Below are 16,135 nucleotides of genomic sequence, written 5' to 3' on the forward strand. Positions count from 1 at the left end.
TATTATTGTGTACTGTTGCAAATAAATGAAATCTTAAAAGGAAAATATATTCCAGTTTAACTGCACGTGCCAAGAGAACAGACGTATTTCAGTTCTGCAGACTACGCGCGCCTGTGCAATATTCGCCGACAATATAAACTGGTTGCCGTAAATACTTTTGAAAATTCATTGCCAATTTAGTTGTTATGTATCCAGTATCACGATCGCGGATTACGAGAATGCATTAAATGTTCAGAGAAGTCAATGCAATTTTCATGTCAACTGTGTTTTGTGTCCCATAAGAACAGATATTTACATCCTCTATCGTTCCAAAATGTATTCATAAACGACATTCTGTGTAATTACGATTCGTATCGTCAATATACCCAATCGCAATTTATTCGGTTATCTGTTTTTGCTAAAACGATTATTACTTATTCGCTTAAAATTTACAATTATCGTCGAGATAAATTATTATTCGCTTTAAGTTAACGTCAATTTAAATTAAACGTATAACTCTTCCTAAATGAGTTGCGAAAATTATGCATATATAAATCAAATGTACTATGAATTTCTACCGGAAAATATACAAATTGAAATCTCCGTTATCAAATGACAATGTCAGAGAACACTTCCATGACATATGAGTCGGAGGAAAATGCCATCATTTGTCTAGAAAGTACTGTATTATTATGAAAATCATAACACTCGGGAGAAAAGTTGAACTGTAAAAGGAAGGTTTACACTTGCACATATTGTTAGCTACTCTTTTTTAGATTATGTTTTCAAATTGTTTTCAATAAATATTCTATTAATACTTTAAATCTTCGTAACATTCAACGTGTAACCTAATTTCTATTAGGTTGTCCGAGAAGTTTCTTTCGTTCTATAAGGAAATAATAGACGCACAATGTTTTTTATTTTATATTACTTTATTGAATTATGCCCGAACATAGTAATAAAAATAGAACGAAATGGAACATATCTAATTCAATAAAATAATATAAAACAGAAATTGCTGTTCATCTATGTTGAGGTTATTAGATGTATGAACAGAGGAACGCGTGGATAAATTGTAAAGTGGAAAATATATTTTAATATAGAAGTAAGTACAAGTAGGAATATAATTTGAGCTAGTGTCACGCTAGTGTCACGTCGGAGACATAAGAAATCATGAAATCGATAGATCGCCGGTAATCTCGCGTCGCAGTTCGAACGTTTCACGAATAAGGTGAAGAAATTGAACTTCGTATATGATAATGGAATTTATTATATAAATCCAACAAAGTGACGGTTCAAAGTGTTATAACAGAATAATGTGTCGAGCGCTAATTTTTATATCGAGGTTTTAGCCCCTTTGAAGGGGTTATCGTCGGGTGTGTATCAGAGGCGCCTATTTCGTTACTATTTGGTTATTGTTTCGATAGCTGTGGTATGCAGGATGTTTCGTCTATCTGATTACTGAGCGGGTAGTCTTCTTGAATGTGTAACACTAGCAATGTTAACCCTATGACTGAAAGCCCCGAAGCCATCGTCTCGTCTGTCTACTGTTTATGGTCTGTCTTCGTCCCAGTCTTTTGTCTATACGCTGTCGATGGCTTCAGTGCTTGAGAAAACTAAAAAGACCAGATGTAAAGTTTTCTTAGAAGTGGTGACCACTTCAATAGTCTATTATCATCTTATGAAACGAAAGAAACGTTTCGGACAACCTAATATTTTTGTACTATAATTAGACGTTTGATACACTGTAGTATTTCTTACAATTTTCACTTTGTTTATTTGAAATCATAATCAGAGACAACACAGTACAGGAAAAATAATGAGACAAATAATTCAGACAAATGATGACATCTATCACCCTTTAGTGTTAGCGTCTGAGCCATTCTGTCATGCAATGACTCTCTGCGCCAAGTAAACTATATTTGGATTTGAAAATTTCGTTTTACGTAAAGTTTACAAATTTCTCGTTCCTTTTAAATTGAAAAACAATAGTTTAAATAATAATTATAAAAAAATTTACATGTACACCGCCGGTCTTAAGTAACATATGAAGAATTTGATCGATTTGTATTAACAATACAAGAATATTATTATTTGTAATACTATCTTTTCGTGGAATCAAGAGATATATATTATATAAAATTTTAATTGTTTATTTAAAACCTTATCAGTAGTATATGAAAATTAAATGTAGGATTCGTTGAAATGTCAATCAGTTTTGAATATTATTACTCGAATTAATCAGAATAATCTTTCTGTCAACTTGGAAAAATCTTCTCTACCTTATTTATAACTCAGAAAACCTGAGAATAATAAAATGAATAATAAATAAATAACAAAACTATTGTATGCATAACACTTGACACTTACACATGTCAATATTTTTCTTACGTATTTAACTCTTAAACATAAATTTTATCGTATCATAATATTCCACTATCTTCTAATAAACAGTAAATTCATTCTTGATTTTTCTATTTGTAGTCTCGTAACTAAATTACGTTTCGTCAAGAATAAACAAGCATCCACCTACTTTTGAGTAATGATACACCTACAATCCATTTGTAATCCATTGTTTTCTCTGATGAACACAGGAGAAATTTATGTAGACTGAACAATATATATTGGTATGACATTTCATATTGAAAAAATGAAAATAAAATTGTTTAGTCGTTTATTGCTTTTGTGTGTCAAATTGTAAGCGAATAAAAAAGAAATCTGTTAAAAAAATTAAATAAGTGCATTAAGTACGTTTTCCGTGATTATTGTTATGGGAATTTGTGACGAAAGAAACTCAAGAACTTATCATTCTAACAAGCTTTCCTTGTAAGAGTAATTATTTGAAGATTATTCATTATATGTATAGTTCTGCGACACTTATAAAATTACTTTATTAATTTGAATACACGTTTTATATCTTTTTTTTGTAACACACGTTTTATATCTTTTTATAATGAGAAAATTTCAACTAATTCAAAGATAAACGCATATACAGTATTGTAATTTATAAACTATTTACTAACTATTTAATATAAATAATTATAACATCATTCAGTTTGAATATATTTCAGTTATTGGTCATATCATAGCTAGTCAAAATGCGAATCCAACTATGGGGAACAGCAAGTAATTCCAACATAGAAATTCTCCAACGATTCCAATCGAAAACCTTAAGATCCCTAATAGATGCACCTTGGTACGTCACCAACGAAACGATACATCACGACCGCAACATATCCACAGTCAAAGAAGAATTATCCAAAAACTACTCGACACGTCGGAACAGATTCGCAGGCTAAAAAGACATTACACCTTAGACCTAAGCACTAGATTCAAGTAGAATCAAACATACTATAAACACTTATTAATCATGTCATAGTACCACGCCAAATAAATTTACTTAAAATTCTCTACGAGAATTGATTGTAAATTAAACGCAAATAAAAAAAAAAAATGTGAATGTTCATGTAAATGTATATTTTTATGAACGCAACTTAAAAAGTAGAATCTAACAAGAGATTTATATCATCCGTCAAATATTATAATGGATACTATACTTTGAATATATTATATATTTGTATATATTATGTGCAATGTTCACGGTTTAATTACAGCTTCTTTTCGCAATAAAGATCATCATTCGCAATGAAATTTGATGATTTATACATCAAAAGTCTCAAATATTCATTAGTACACTGCAAATTTTTATGCATTTATATTCAAAGACTGGAAAATATACAAAACGTACATGACATGCACAAATATATAAAATAAATCTTTTAACTATATCCATAAAAATATGAGTTTGCATACCTAAATGCTATCATGCTATACGTATACAATAACATGTATTACAAACACAGTGAACTGCAGCATCGTTTAAACACTTGAGTATTAACAGAAATCTGTGCAAAAGTTTGATATAAAAGTTTCTTTGCTTACATCGAATGCATTTTGTACATTCATTTTACATATTCGGTTAGCTTAATGTCCCTTCATGAATGATACATGTGCTTTTTACGGTGAATACAAATCGGTGCTTGATTTCGTCTCCATTCTATTCTCGGCAACGCTTCGTTAACAATGCATTATAAATTTATCGACCATTCGAAGCTGCAAAATGGACGATACACATGTTTCAACGACTTATGACACTCTTTAAGCGGAAAATTTTATTTTTCAAATAATGTTTTCTACTGTTCATGAAATTATTGTTTAATAATCATTAAAACTGTTCCAAAAATATGAAAATCTTAAGAAATTATAACTTCTGTGATGTTGACAGATTACTATTTACTACTTGTCTTTTCCGACACATGCGAGATAACTTTGCTGTTTCGAGGCTCTGGGCTAAGTGCCACGCAGTCATTCGGTACGTGGCCAGTCACTTTAAACGAAGTCTCTTTCTTTGGCAATGCAACGCAGGGTCGTTTGCCATTAGTGAACTATCTCGCATATTGACACCTCATAGAGTCTTTTCCATTTGCGACTGGCAGTCGCGCGCGACTCTGCAGCTTCTGAGAGACAAATTCTTTGATCATGAAATACTGTTGCAAATGGATTTTTATCAGTGGTGAGATTTGTCGCGGTATTTCCTAATTTTCTATTCAAGCAAAGAAAGGCGAAAATACAAAATTTGAAAATATATGCTGTTTGTCGAAATTACTTTAAGGTTTAGTGCCATTTGAGTGGTAAAAAGTTAAAGCTTTCTCTCAAAAATAAACAATCATCTCCGACCGTGTCGTAAATCTCGTGTCAGTTTGAATTTTCGTGAATTAGCGAAACCGAACAAGCATCAATTTTATTCTTTTGAGTGGAATCATACATTTCTTAACACAGTAATCGATCTGTTATAGCATTTCCTACAACAATCTATGAACTTATTTATGCCTAAAATGTATTAGTGCCGAACAAACAAATTTTGGAAAAGCTGAAGAATATAAATAAAATCGTTAAATTTTGTATTTCTGTCAAATATTAACACCCAAACATACGTGTAGTATTACGATAGAAAAATTTCCCCCATTATAATATTAATTATTTATATCAAAATCATTTATAAATTATAACATTATGTATTATTAAAGTGTTATACTATTATATATTATTATATAACATTATATAGCATTATAAGTTAATAGCAGTATATCGACAAAAATGCGATTACACACATGTTTTATTTAGTACCATTTACATTATTATCAAAGTACAGTATCATTACTAGAGCAGATTGAGACAATGGGAGTTCTTATTATCGAAGTTTTAAAAAATTAGAATCAAAATCTTAATAGGAAAATACGGAAAGATTACGGAAGAGCAAGTAATTTTTATTTTCATCTGATATATGAAAAACAACGACTACGTAGGATGATCTTATATTTCATTTGATTAAAGCTTATAAACTAATGATAAGTTAATAATTGAAAGCAATATTTCATATTTTTCTTATGGAACCAGCAGACTCTTAAAAAACTTAACAATAAAGAAAAGCTACAAGTTAATAGTATAAATCATTACCTATTATCACGAACAGTAAAGAATATGAAAAATTGACATTGCATTATTATAAACCCTGGATAATGCATAAAATCCTATCCAATATACGTCGTTTTTGAAAGAAACGCTCAACATACTTGTAGAAAAGAAAAGCTTATCTTTAAATCAGTATTAGGTAAAGTTTTATTCCGATAATAGATAACGGATAAGAATAAAGAATAAAATTCTATTTGCAACTATGAAATAAATACCCAATCGAATAAGAATTTATTCGTATAAGTATTTATCACCACATAAAAACGTATTTCTGTAATAATTCATTCGGACAAATGTTTATATTTATCAGATCGTGAATGAACAAAGTACCAATATACATATCGCAAACTTGCCTCAGAAGTGACAAAACTAAAAAATCGCATGTTTTGTGTTATCGCTATAAGAAGTGATTATGATGCTGTTTTTCCAACTTTAAATAAGACTTTAGACTTTAGAAGACAAAAATAAGTAGTTGGAATGAATAATTTTTTTACGATCAGATTTTTAGTTTCTAGTTTATAGAAATAGCTGAAATATACGCAATGATATTGATAATAATATTGTAAATTCTCTTCGATTTTTCTGAACGAACAAATTATTATTAACGATATATAAAATTGAAAGCATCGTACCGCGTTTGAGATACATTTTGATTATTGCTTCTTGTGACTTGATCGGTTTTAAAAAGATAATGATTTGGTCTTAAAAATTAGTTACATTTAAGACAAAGACAAGATTAAAAGAAATTTTCATGAAAAAACAAAGAGATTTTGTAATGATGGCATGTCGTTGCTAAAAGAATAGAAAAATATTACGGAGCGAGGGATGATTCCACTTTTTGTAGAATTTAAAGATCTAAATAAATGTCTATTCAAGGTATAAACTTATTGCACGGTCTAACGCGTCCGCGTTCATATAATTTTTTACTTTAAAAATTATATTATCTAGCATTACGTCGTTTCCTTCGATTTCAGTTAGATATAGATGAAGCAACTCTATTTCGTCTATTGTCACTTCAGTTGAATGTAAACGCAAGTACAAGCTATCGATATATTTGGAATTATGCCACTTTTGAAAAATGATTTTAGTATATTTTGGGTATGCTACCTTTGGTAAATAAATCTAAATATGCATTCAATTTTTGTGGCTAAAAACGAGTGATAAAAAGAATATTAAAAAAAATAAGGAGCACACTCTAGGTGATGATGCAAGGTGTGTCACGATTGTTAACTTTTTGTTCATATTTTAAGTTGTGCCATTTTAGACGATATATTTTTGATAATGATGCCATTTATGCTACTTCCAAAAAATTTCCATTATACGAAGATAAAAAGAACGACATTTAAGATCTCATTGATAAAAATATAGAAACCAAGAAATTATTATGATTTCTGTTATAAAAATACTTTTAATCTATGATGGATATTTTGTATAAAATAAAATTCTTAAAATGTTAAGTTCCATCTTCATTTTTGTAACATAACAAATGATTATTTGTACAATCATTACTTGTATAATTTTAACACGATGAATACTTCTGTTACTCGCTGTATAAATTAAGATTACCAGAATTTGAATTTAGTCATGTATTTCAACCTGTAAATGTATCGTCCGCTTATTATTATACGTCGCAAGTAACTATGTTTTACGATTAAATAACTTTATTCTCTTGCACAATATGTTTTCATAATTTGAAAGAATAAAACGAATTTGTTGTAATAGTAGATCCAAACCATTATTTGGTGAAGACTAGTAATAGACTAACTTACACTATTATGATTTTCAGGCCTCTAAAAAATAATACGTAAATATTGTTCGGATGAATTGCTCGATCAAAGGAAACTGATTCGGATAATTATGTTGGATAAATATTTATTCGAAAAATTCGAACAATACCTAATTCTCCCTTGGATAATGTCTATTTCGTCTATCATCTTAGCCAACTTTTATCGCCCCTTCTACTTTTTAACCTTATACAGGGTTATATGTGTATAGCAAATTGTAGGCGTGTTTAGCTATTTCATCCCTTTCTTCTAGAAACGGGCATGAGATGATTCCTTATAAAAAAGTAAAAAGAAAATATAAAATAAGATGTTTTCGTACATCGCTTAGTTTTCAAGAAAGTCGTTTAAAAATTTGTTGAGTGTACTTAAACTGGGCTAATTACCAACTGGATATGAGGAAACAATTAAGAGGATGTTATTCTAGGTACGAAAATAAGTAGAAAATTTAGATGTTACGTTCTATTTAGTTAGAGAAGGTAGCGTCAACTGACATTTAATGCAATTGGCAATAAGCTCCACTAACCTGCTATTCGCGGGAATACTGACACGGGAGAAGATTAAAGTCGTTCGAAAATAAATTAACAATATGTAATGATTTATTCAAATCTTACTCGATTTCGATATTGACAATTGACTGACAGACTGACGGATATAAAATTCTTCGATTGACAAAATGATGATTCTTTGATAGACAAAATGATAACTAACTCTTCGATAGACAAAACGATAACTATTCGGTTGACGAACGGTAATTAATAATATTCGATAGACGAACGAACGATAATAATTATTATTACTCCACAGACGAAAGGTAATTATTCTCATACTGATTTCTCTGAGTCGCTACATTTATTTATATCTGTCGGGGATGAAAAAACGTCGGAATCTTTCTTTTAAAAATTTTTGGGAAGACTCCCAACGTTTGTTCAAACTGCCGACTTTGTTTGCAATTTAAATTGTCTTAATATCGTTATAAAAAAATAATTACGTAAGTATAAAAACATGGTTAGATAATTTTTCGCAAGATATAGCTTTTAGCAGCTTTGACTTCAATTTTCATCGGAGACAAAGCGTCTTTTGAAAAAATGTTATTCTACATTTTAAAATTATCTTCACGCGTAGAATATTCTCCTGCCGATTATTTAACCCTGTCCAGTTCGAAATTAACCATAATTAAAATATACTTGATAAATTTTCCAACTCAATCTTCTCGAAAACTCAGGCTCGAATGAAAAAATGTTATTCTATGTTTTATTCTTATTTTTTGGCCACTCCTCGTATATGTTATTCGGCCGCGCCCTTATAAGTGAACTTTACAAACAGTTTTATTCTTCCAAAACGACCACTTGGTAGTATAGATGATATATTCCTGTAAATTTAGGAGTAGCTCAAATACTCCACAAGATGTCGCATTGTGATTGAATCAAATATCATTATTTATGAAGCGGGCGATCTTGTCACGTCGGAAACACAAGAAATCACGAATCCGATAGATCGCCGGTGATCTCCTCGCGTCGTAGTTCGAACGTTTCACGAATAAGGCGAAGAAATTGAACTTCGTGTATGATAATGGGATTTTTATTATATAAATCCAACAGAGTGACGGTTCAAAAGTGTTACAACAGAATAATGTGTCAAACGCTAGTTTGGAGAGTTTTTATATCGAGGTTTTAGTTTTAGATTTTAGTCGGATATGTCTCAGAGGTGGCTACTCCGTTACCGTTCGGCTACTATTTCGATAGCTGTGTCATGCAGCACGTTTCGTCTACCTGGTTACTGTTTCCGAGTGAGTAGCCTTCTTGAGCGTGTGACAACCTCGCCGATTTCAATGATCTTGGAATGTATTGTCAAGATCAACATATTACCATCGCTCGGCTTAAATTTTCGAGATATTCGCAAAGTTTCTGTTTCGACAGAGGTATGATTTTGATAATCGAATAGTTGCATTTTTGAATATCGTGGCTGGAGTGTTTCCAATTTTGAATAATGATAATGTAATATAAAGCTTAATATGAATTATATCATTTAATACCTTATTTTATTTCACAGTAGCGTTATCTAATCGATAAGGTTAGCGAATAATTATGTAAACCAAATCAAACTCATTGATTTCTCTATTTTACGTGAGTAGACATGATCATTGAAAATGACTTAGGTTGGGGAATATAAAAGTAACGTAAATTGGACAGAAGTTTCTTGCGAGTATCTTGAAAAATATGGTCAAACGACACTAACGCGTATAGGGAAAATTGTTCAAAACTTTTTCCTTGACAACATATTTCGATGAAATGCACTGAATACAGAGCTCTCTATTCAAATCGTCGATATTTTCAACGTATAGTGATTAAATGTGTTTGTACACCACTGCTTTTGTTATTGCTTTTATATATTTATTAATTATATCCAATTGTAATAAATTTCATATCATTTAGTAGCACTTATATGATTACAAAAATCTGATGTTGTGGAAATGGAATCCGAAAATACGGCAATGTAAATATACCTTTTGCAGCCACTGTATTTAACGACAGAGATGATAGCGTGCATTATCAATATAGTCCACGTTCATTCGAATGGAAAGTTATGCAAAAGCGTAATGTTAATATGATATTAACCGAGATAATTTATGGACACATTTATTTGTTTGACCTCGATTGTAAGCTTTATCGATATTGAGATATGAATTCACGAAGGAAATAAAAAAAAAGGAGGAGAGAACGCGTGCTCAGGGATTATTCAAATATTTGGTAGTCAAGGTTTCGTAGTACTGTTGTATTGCGTTCATACGTTTTTCGAAGAAACTACGAATGGTTGTATGGAAAAATAAAGAATATTAAAAAGTTTCAGTGTTAATTACGTACCTACATACACTCCCAACAACACTTGATTTGTGTTGTATAAATGTAATCCATAAGTAGTATTCCTAATAGCAGTATGTTGTAATCCTACAATCGTATCACGCTCTTTCAATTAAATCTCCTTTTTTTGCGGTTACTTCAAAGATAAAGTATATTCGCATATCTAAACTTTTCACACTGGTCCTATGCAAAATTCTTTTTACCAAGATCAATTATAGCCCTGTTTAGCGTAGTCCCTTGTAATGCATATGCGGTTACCGCCCAACTTAGGATAATGGGTAACCTTTCGTTGCCTGAAATGTTGCTACTACCAGAGATACTGGAACGTAGCCATCTGCTGCCATAGTAGCCAGTTTACTGAATTAATAATGTACATACGACGTGATTTCGTTAATTCATCGAATATTTTCGCGTTATATTTGTCCACTAATTTTTCTGTCGGGAATGTACTTACTGTTGTACTATCCTCAAACTTTACGATTAGGGCAACTCGCCTTCGCTCGTATAGTATTCCTAGTTGAGAAGTTGTAACGTCACAAAAACGTGAATTATTTAATAGGTTGATAAACTTTGTATCGTCCGTTTGCCTCATGTTAATGATGAGTTTGCAGCGTAAAAATTGATGTCGTAAATTAATTTCTATAGCACATCACTGTGATTACACGAAACACCAATGTCCTTTTGACGTTGAACACTGAGTGTAGTTGCATGATGTTACTAAAAAGAAATACATTTATGCCACCAAATAAATTTTGGGTTCTTAAATAAATTATTCGCAAATTCTCGTGGGATACCATCGATAATCAACCAGCTTACATGACGCCACTTTCGTCTCCCCTTCAATTCCTTTTTTCTCTCATTGGCTGATGGGTCACGTAGAGCTTTTCTCAACGGACAAGGAAAACGCCGAACGCAAAATTGTCCGCAATGTTCGACGGACGGCAACGCAAGTCTTCGTATGAATCTACTTGGTCATCGTATTATACTTTCATCGGCATAAATCATAACTGGACCTTTCGAACATTCGTTATTAATTGCTTCTTTGTATATTACATTCAAATCAACAGCCTGAGCAAGTGTTGCTTGAATAATTTGCATAAGCAAACTGTTCGACGGTTGTATTTCTCAATATAAGATTCAACTAGCGATTCCGTCACAGGAAACTTTGTTCTGCGAATTCGGACATCTACTTTTATTGCGAATGTAACATGCTATTAAGTTATAGAAATATCCTTCTGTATTACTGTTCAAAGCATAATGTCGGTGGTCCAATGCAAGAGGTTTGTTTCTTGCGTGCATGTATCACGGTGATCTTGAAATATAGCGATAGGATAATCATATTTTGCATACCAGTTCGAATACCATAGCCATCAAAACTATAACTAAGCAGTAACAGCATACCTGTGTGACGGCATCCAGCGATAACCCTTCCACAGGAACCAAACCTTTGATATAAAAAACTCTCCCAAGTCAGCACTCGACATTCCATTCCTATTCTGTTCTGTTAACGTAACACCCTGTATCGTTACTCTGTCAGTCTATAATAAATTTTGAAATAACTATCATAATTGGAGTACGAATCTCTCACCTTACGTGCGGAACGTGAAATAATCGCGAACCGACGTGACACATGCGAGGTTGCACAGCCCAAACAATCTTTTATTTATTGATAAGAATTAAGAATTGAAATAAATAAGAAATAAATCGAAATAAATTGCCGCTTTTTGATCGCTACGCTAAAAAATGTGAAATAAAAACTATTTCCGACTCAGAAATATGTTAAAATATTTTGTATTTTATTTATATCTTATCTAGACATATATACAACAACGGTTAGAATAATTCATTGTTGTTATTTTTATATTCAGAAGTAGGATCACAATAACTAGTATTTTATTCTTTGGATAAATCTATCACACCGTTCTGAGCCGAAAAATCTTTATTGCACATTCTTACATGGATTAGCGATAAAAAACAATAGAACATCTTAAACCTATCGATTACATCTATCGATTGTATCTAGAACAATCTTCTAACTATTATTTAGTGTAACTAGCGCATCTGCGTATGAATAGCGAGCACGAACTCACGTTGTCATTTTCAACATTCATTCGCTTACTAAACAGCATATTAAATATATTGCAACCTTTTCAACATATCACTCAACCATTTGATATTTGATCGCATTACATTGCAAGTACGTGTTTTAGTAGCGATCAAATTAAAAAACGTTGTTTGTATTCGTGCGGATACAAATTACGCTCAATATATTAATAGCGCGTACATTAATGGAATTATGCGTACATAAAACTTGTCACAAATTGAAGGTATAGTCGTTACACTTACTGATGTTATACAATTAGAAATGGAAATAAATCACAGTTTAGCAGTATTTTTAATTTTGCGCCGCCCTTGAAAAAGCTGCAATATATTTAATATGCCGTTTAGTAAGATGATGAATGAATCATCCTAACCGTTGTTGCATGTACGTCTAAATAGAATAGAAATAAACTAGAAATTATTCAATAATTCAGTGGAGGAGAAAGAAAGTACCAATTTAAAATGTCTTACGAATTGTTAATTTCTTTAATATCGTTCCTTAAACCTGTTGACGCAGAATATTTTCAAAGAATCCACACATGTAAAAAAAATATATATAATGTCATTTAAATAAGCAAAAGTTGATCTCCATATGTCCTCTATCCTACATGCTGCATCCTACAAAACGTGATTTTCTTTTTTTTTTTTATTTGGTAGACTATTTGCAATCAATTCTCATACAGAATTTTAAGTAAATTATTTTGGCGTGGTACTGTAACAAAACGTATGATCACATAAAATTGTCTCCTTCGATACTGTCATACGCTCAGAAGCAGTAATAGGGTAGACAAAACATTCTGCATGCCACAGCTATCGAAACAATAACCAGATAGTAACGGAATAGACGCGTCTGATATACACCCGACGATAACCCCTCCAGAGGGACTCAAACTCTGGTATAAGAACCCTTCCAAGTCAGCACTCAGCATCTTCTTTGTTATAACACTCTGAACCGTTACTCTGTTGGATTCGTACAATAAATTTTACTATTATATCTAAAGTCCGAATTTTTACTATAGTATTGTAACATCAACAACACCTCGATCTACATCAGAGACCGGGCCGCGCTTCGGAACCGATGGGCTGATGATAGAAATAAAGATGCGGCCGCACTCGGCGACAGTGTATGTCGGCGAGGCGAAGTGCTCAATGAACCCTCCTCAATATCCCAACGGTCCTTTCGCCGAATATTCGAGAACGGCTAACAAACGCGTGAATAGTGGGGATATTGAGGGATGGCAAAGAAAGAAACAAATCAGTTTTGAAGGTGGAATTGTAAAAGCTTCAGTCTTAAAAAGTCGCTCCTAGAGTTCGGAAGTCAAGTGTAAACCAAGTGTGAAGAAATAAATTCTGTCTTTGTATTTCTTTATTTTCGTTTTTTATCTTTTATTTTACGTCTTCGATTTTTCCTTCCTTTCTTTTTTATTATTTTACGTGACAGTATCGTGGACGAAAGGCCTACGAGATATCGGGCGAACTATAAACAATATCGCGAGAAAGCCAAAGTGCCGACAGGCCCAACAATGTATCGTCGGTCCTTTGATCGAATAGTTTCGTGGAAAAGGCCTGCGTGACCCTGACGACATACGATTACGGAATACGTGCGTAGTTTTGCTAAGCAAAAGACAAAGGGACAAAGTCAGTGTTAGTTGAGAAGTCGGAGAGTGTGAATTAAGAAACCAGAGAGTGTGAATGGAGAAATCAGGGAGATAGTGTTGAGAGAGAGCCGTTAGGTCCGTGGTAACGAGATTATAGTACGTTATTGTATATAGTTCACGTTAAACGACCATCGTTTCCTGTTTAACCAACATCTGTTTAATCCATTTATTGTGAATAAATTAATTGTAGTAAAGATCCTACATTACCTTATTTGTTAAACGCCGGAACTACGGCGCGAGGAGATCACCGGTGATCTGTCAATTTCGTGATTTTTTGTATCTTATACGTGACAAAATTGGCGATTCCTGCCAGGATCCATTCAACGCATCAAGAGGAAACTTCAACGGGAACTCGACGGATTCTACAGCGAAGGACCACGGTCAGCTCCTTGATCAAAAGAAGGATCCACAAAGAATCTCGGTAAGCTGGCTGTCGTACATTATCGAAATAGTGGAGCCGAAATACGTTCTGAAGATAACGACTCTTGTCCTGCTGAAAGTGTCATATCTCTCAACATGAATCCAACTGACAAGAGTATCGCAAAGCAAAACGAACTAATTGCTACTTTGATCGAACAATTTCAAAACCTAACTCACGAGTTTAGAAGCTTTAGAGATAGTAACGATCAAAACATTGCAAATATAAAAGAAGTTATGGAAACTAACTATAGAAACTGCGCCAAAGAAATACGTAATCTTGCAAAAATTATGGAACTGAAATACGACACCGAAATCAACCAGCCACAGATAAACACCCATATAGAAAGCAGTGGCGATAACATAACAGATAACATAACTGACGGACCAGACGCTTTACATAGACCACGAACCCCAACTAATCACGTTACAATTAGACCAAGAAATGACTGCGACGAAGAACGAGGCCACCAAGCAGAAAAAGTCATACGTACTGTTGAGACACTACGGGGTCGAGACGACGTAGGCGTAGAAGACTTTATCCTATCAGTTCGCAAAGCACGAGCCAGGTGCAAGGCAAGTGAGAGGGATATACTATTAGACCTTATACTCGTCGAAAAGATAACCGACAACGCGAAGAGAAATATACGATACCTGAAGATTAACCTGTTCGAAGACTTATATTCATGTCTAAGACAACACGTACCAGCACCAACCACTATCAGTTATTGCAGGAACAAATTGAAAAATTTGAAACAAGGGACAACAGAAAGTGTTGATCTTTCAATTCCAGATTTCGACGACAGTTCAATAAGTTTCAAATTATGCAGTTCAACACGAAAACCGCGTGCCGACTGAACGACGCGTAGTTTTGGATATTGAAGAACGCGAAGCAGTAAAGACATATTTGTTTAATTTACGATATGAAATAGGACAGATGTTACTAGCTAGCGATCCGAAAAACCTGAACCTCGCCCAACAACTAGCAACCGACAGAGAACAATGGTTACGAGATCTAAATCGTATTGCTAACCGCCCAAAAAATTAATTTGGTAACACTACGCCCGTATCCAAACGAAATGCTACCGATCCACAACCACGAGCTTTTAGCTAACCATCGGGTGACCGCATTAAACTAAAATATTTCAAGTGTTCACGAATCGGACACACAGTCGAGATCTGTTACTCTCGAAATCTTTCATTCGCCAACCAACGAAAGACCCCACCTCGAGTAAATCAAACAACGGAGAATCCAAAAGAAACGTACCGAGAGTCAATTGCACCACCACCGGAAGATTATTATCAAACGTATTGCAACGAAGAGCCGGAGGAAGAGCCAGATTTCTCATTGATACCGGAGCAGGAGTCACTGAACGTCCAAACCTCCAGCCCAAAGATTTTCCTAATGAGAAATGACAAATATACCACCGACAAAATTTGCAATTTAACCATGCTCAAGAAAAATCACCGATTCCACGTAGTCCCTAACGACTTTCCCCTAATCGAAGGTGGAATAATCGGACTCCTATTCCTTACAAAATATCAATACAACGTCACTAACGATAAACTAACCCTAGCCGAAATTATATTACTATTCCAGAACATTAACAAGATAGGACCAGATCAAACTCTAACTTCAACTTGATACATTAAAGGAAAGCCCACACTAATATGTTTTATCAACACGGGTAAGCAAATTTGTCAATTTCATGATTTCTTGTATCTCCTACGTGACAATACCATTCAACTTTTATTTGAAACATCTTTCGTTAAAATCATTACTTGTGCAGTAATCGTTACTATCGCA

General features: G+C 33.2%; 1 protein-coding gene across 1 annotated transcript in view; it reads right to left on the minus strand.

Moving 5' to 3' along the window:
- LOC139991573 (uncharacterized) overlaps positions 1–16,135 on the minus strand; it is a 331,311-nt gene that overhangs the window by 243,881 nt on the left and 71,295 nt on the right. The window lies entirely within an intron of this gene.

The sequence above is a fragment of the Bombus fervidus genome, chromosome 10, assembly GCF_041682495.2.
Source record: "Bombus fervidus isolate BK054 chromosome 10, iyBomFerv1, whole genome shotgun sequence".
In the NCBI taxonomy this organism is placed as follows: Eukaryota; Metazoa; Arthropoda; class Insecta; order Hymenoptera; family Apidae; genus Bombus; species Bombus fervidus.